The following is a 4,655-nucleotide window of genomic DNA, read 5'->3' on the forward strand; positions in this document are numbered from 1 at the left end:
AATCCACCCTATCCTCCTCTCTCCACCCCTCTCTCCACCCTATCCTCCTCTCTCCACCCTATCCTCCTCTCTCCACCCCTCTCCGCACCCTCTCCACCCCCTCCCACCCTATCCTTAATCCACCCTATCCTCCTCTCTCCACCCCTCTTCCCACCCTATCCTTCTCTCTCCACCTCTCTCCCCACCCTATCCTCTCTCCACCCCTCTTCCCACCCTATCCTCCTCTCCCCACCCTACCCTCCACCCCTCTCCCCACCCTATCCTCCTCTCCACCCCTCTCCCCACCCTATCCTCCACCTCTCTCCCCCTATCCTCCTCTCTCCACCCCCTCCCCACCCTATCCTCCTCTCTCCTCCCCTCTCCACACTATCCTCCTCTCTCCACCCCCCTCCTTACCCTATCCTCCTCTCTCCACCCCTCTCCGCACCCTATCTCCACCCCCTCCCCACCCTATCCTCCTCTCTCCTCCCCTCTCCACACTATCCTCCTCTCTCCACCCCCCTCCTTACCGTATCCTCCTCTCTCTACCCCTCTCTCCACCCTATCCTCCTCTCTCCACCCTATCCTCTCTCCACCCCTCTCCGCACCCTCTCCACCCCTCCCACCCTATCCTTAATCCACCCTATCCTCCTCTCTCCACCCCTCTCTCCACCCTATCCTCCTCTCTCCACCCCTCTCCGCACCCTCTCCACCCCCTCCCACCCTATCCTTAATCCACCCTATCCTCCTCTCTCCACCCCTCTTCCCACCCTATCCTTCTCTCTCCACCTCTCTCCCCACCCTATCCTCTCTCCACCCCTCTTCCCACCCTATCCTCCTCTCCCCACCCTACCCTCCACCCCTCTCCCCACCCTATCCTCCACCTCTCTCCCCCATCCTCCTCTCTCCACCCCCTCCCCACCCTATCCTCCTCTCTCCACCCCTCTCCGCGCCCTCTTATTCCTTTTCTGCCTCCATCTCTCTCTACCCCTCCCGCTCTCTTGCTCCCTCCACACGGTGTTCACCTCCCCCACCTCTTATACCCATGCCCCATCCCTCGCCGCCCACACACACAACCCCCGTGCACAGGAAGATCCCACTCACCACCGGAGGCTGTGTGGCGCAGCACGCGAGGTCCCTGCAGTTGGCGATGGCCGTGAGGACGGACATCACCAGCGAGATCAGGCAGTTGACCAGCAAGATCACCGTGATCCCGCTGACAAACCTCTGCGAGATTCGGGGTTTGGCGGAGGGAGCATGGGAGGGGGGAGAGAGCCAGACGGAAAGAGAGGAGTGGAGAGGGGGAGAGAGAGAGAAAAATGGGGTAAGAGGTGAGAGACAGAGAGAGACAGGGAGGAAGCGGCATGGGTGGAGATGGCCGGGGAAGAGAGAGGGGAGAGTGAGAGTGGGTATTGGGGTAGGCGGAGGTTGGGAGAACCAGACCGGGAGGAAGAGCGGGGGGCAATGGGTGAGGAATAGTGAAGGTGGGTGGGAGAGAGATGGGGGTAGGGAAGGGGGAGAAAGAAGAGAGGTGGCAAAGGACAGTTGATAGAGGGAGAGGCATGAGAATCAGATGGGGGAGAGTGATGAGAGAGGTCGGACAGGGAGGGGAGAGAAAGGTGGAAAACAGAGGAGGGGGCAGAGGCACAGAGGGTGAGACATGGACAGGGTGAGAGACGGAGAGGGGTGAAGGAGGCAGAACTTTAGCCTTCGATTGAACGAACGCGCCATGTTTTGGTTGTTAACCATATAACCATTACAGCACGGAAACAGGCCATCTCGGCCCTTCTAGTCCGTGCCGAACGCTTACTCTCACCTCCTCCCACCGACCCGCACTCAGCCCACAACCCTCCGTTCCTTTCCTGTCCATATACCTATCCAATTTTACTTTAAGTGACAATACCGAACCCGCCTTTACCACTTCTACTGGAAGCTCGTTCCACACAGCTACCACTCTCTGAGTAAAGAAATTCCCCCTCGTGTTACCCTTAAGCTTTTGCTCCCAACTCTCAACTCATGTCCTCTTGTTTGAATCTCCCCTGTTCTCAATGGAAAAAAGCCTATCCATGTCAACTCTATCTATCCCCCTCATAATTTTAAATACCTCAACCTTCTTCGCTCCAAAGAATAAAGACCTAACTTGTTCAACCTTTCCCTGTAACTTAGGTGCTGAAACCCAGGTAACATTCTAGTAAATCTCCTCTGTACTTTCTCTATTTTATTGACATCTTTCCTATAATTCGGTGACTGTACACAATACTCCAAATTCGGCCTCACCAATGTCTTGTACAATTTTAACATTACATCACAAATCCTGTACTCAATGCTCTGATTTATAAAGGCCAGTATACCAAAAGCTTTCTTCAGCACCCTATCCACAAGAGATTTCACCTTCAGGGAACTATGCACCATTATTCCTAGATTCCTAGATTATCCTGGATTTATGGTTCCCTGGAAGCGGGGTCACAGTCAGACGAGGCGGTGAAGGCGGCGTTTGGCATCACCGCCATCGCCGGACAGGGCACCGTGTACCGGAGGCGGGAGCTCACGAGGCTTTACGAGGGTGTTACCGGGACTCGAGGGGCTGAGTTACAGAGAGAGGTCGGGCAGGTGGGGACTTCATTCCCTGGAGCGTAGGGGGGCCTTACAGAGGGGTGTAGAACCACGAGGAGGCACAGATAGGGAGAATGTGCACAGACTGTTCCCCAGGGTCGGGGAATCTTGAACCAGAGGGCACTGGTTTAAGACTTTTAATAGGGACCCGAGGGGAAACTTTTCACACAGAGGGTGGTCCGTCTGTGGAAGGAGCTGCCAGCGGAAGTGGTCGAGGCAGGTAAATTAACGACACTCGGACAGGGGCATGGATAAGAAAGATTTAGGGGGATACGGCTGATCCGTCTGTGGAAGGAGCTGCCGGAGGAAGTGGTCGAGGCAGGTGTACATTAACGACACGCGGACAGGGACACGGATAGGAAAGGTTCAGAGGGATACGGGTGGTCCGTCTGTGGAAGGAGCTGCCGGAGGAAGTGGTCGAGGCAGGTACATTAACGACACTCGGACAGGGACACGGATAGTAAAGGTTTAGTGGGATACGGGTGGTCCGTCTGTGGAAGGAGCTGCCAGAGGAAGTGGTTGAGGCAGGTGCATTAACGGCACTCGGACAGGGACACGGATAGGAAAGTTTTAGAGGGATACGGGTTGTCCATCTGTGGAAGGAGCTGCTGGAGGAAGTGGTCGAGCAGGTACATTAACGACACTCGGACAGGGACAAGGACAGGAAAGGTTTAGAGGGATACGGGTGGTCCGTCTGTGGAAGGAGTTCCCAAAGGAAGTGGTCGGGGCAGGTACATTAACGACACTCGGACAGGGACACGGATAGGAAAGGTTTAGAGGGATACGGGTGGTCCGTCTGTGGAAGGAGCTCCCAAAGGAAGTGGTCGGGGCAGGTACATTAACGACACTCGGACAGGGACACGGATAGGAAAGGTTTAGAGGGATACGGGTGGTCCGTCTGTGGAAGGAGCTGCCGGAGGAAGTGGTCGAGGCAGGTACATTAACGACACTCGAACAGGGACACGGATAGGAAAGGTTTAGAGGGATACGAGTGGTCCGTCTGTGGAAGGATCTGCCGGAGGAAGTGGTCGAGGCAGGTACATTAACGACACTCGGACAGGGACACGGATAGGAAAGGTTTAGAGGGATACGGGTGGTCCGTCTGTGAAAGGAGCTGCCTGAGGAAGTGGTCGAGGCAGGTACATTAATGACACTCAGACAGGGACACGGATAGGGAAGGTTTAGAGGGATACGGGTGGTCCGTCTGTGGAAGGAGCTGCCGGTGGAAGTGGTCGAGGCAGGTACATTAACGACACTCGGACAGGGACACGGATAGGAAAGGTTTAGAGAGATACGGGTGGTCCGTCTGTGGAAGGAGCTGCTGGAGGAAGTGGTCGGGGCAGGTACATTAATGACACTCGGACAGGGACACGGATAGGAAAGGTTTAGAGGGATACGGGTGGTCCGTCTGTGGAAGGAGCTGCCGGAGGAAGTGGTCGGGGCAGGTACATTAACGACACTCGGACAGGGACACGGATAGGAAAGGTTTAGTGGGATATGGGTGGTCCGTCTGTGGAAGGAGCTGCCGGAGGAAGTGGTCGAGGGAGGGAGGGGGAGGGGGAGGAGGGGAGAGAGGGGCCGCTACAACAGAGGGCAGGGAGGGTTCGGAGGAGGCTTGGCGTGGAGTGGGGGAGCGCTGCCACGAGGGCAGCAACGTCGCGCCACGGGAGTGGTGGAAGGCCGTGGGTACGAGGTGAGGGTGTGTGGATGACGGCAGGCTCGCTGGCGTGTGTGTGTGTGTGTGTGTGTGTGTGTGTGTGTGTGTGTGTGTGTGTGTGTGTGTGTGTCTGTGAGTATGTGTGTGTGTGTGTGTTTGTGTGTGTGTGTGTATGTGTCTGTGAGTGTGTGTGAGTGTGTGAGTGTGTGTGTGTGTGTGAGTGTGTGTGTGTGTTTGTGTGTGTGTGTGTGTGAGTGTGTGTGTGTGTGTGTGTGTGTGAGTGTGTGTGTGTGTTTGTGTGTGTGTGTGTGTGAGTGTGTGTGTGTGTGTGTGTGTGTGAGTGTGTGTGTGTCTGTGAGTGTGTGTGTGTGTATGTTTGTGTGTGTGTGTGTGTGTGTGTGTGTGT

The sequence above is a fragment of the Hypanus sabinus genome, unplaced genomic scaffold, assembly GCF_030144855.1.
Source record: "Hypanus sabinus isolate sHypSab1 unplaced genomic scaffold, sHypSab1.hap1 scaffold_262, whole genome shotgun sequence".
Lineage (NCBI taxonomy): Eukaryota > Metazoa > Chordata > Chondrichthyes > Myliobatiformes > Dasyatidae > Hypanus > Hypanus sabinus.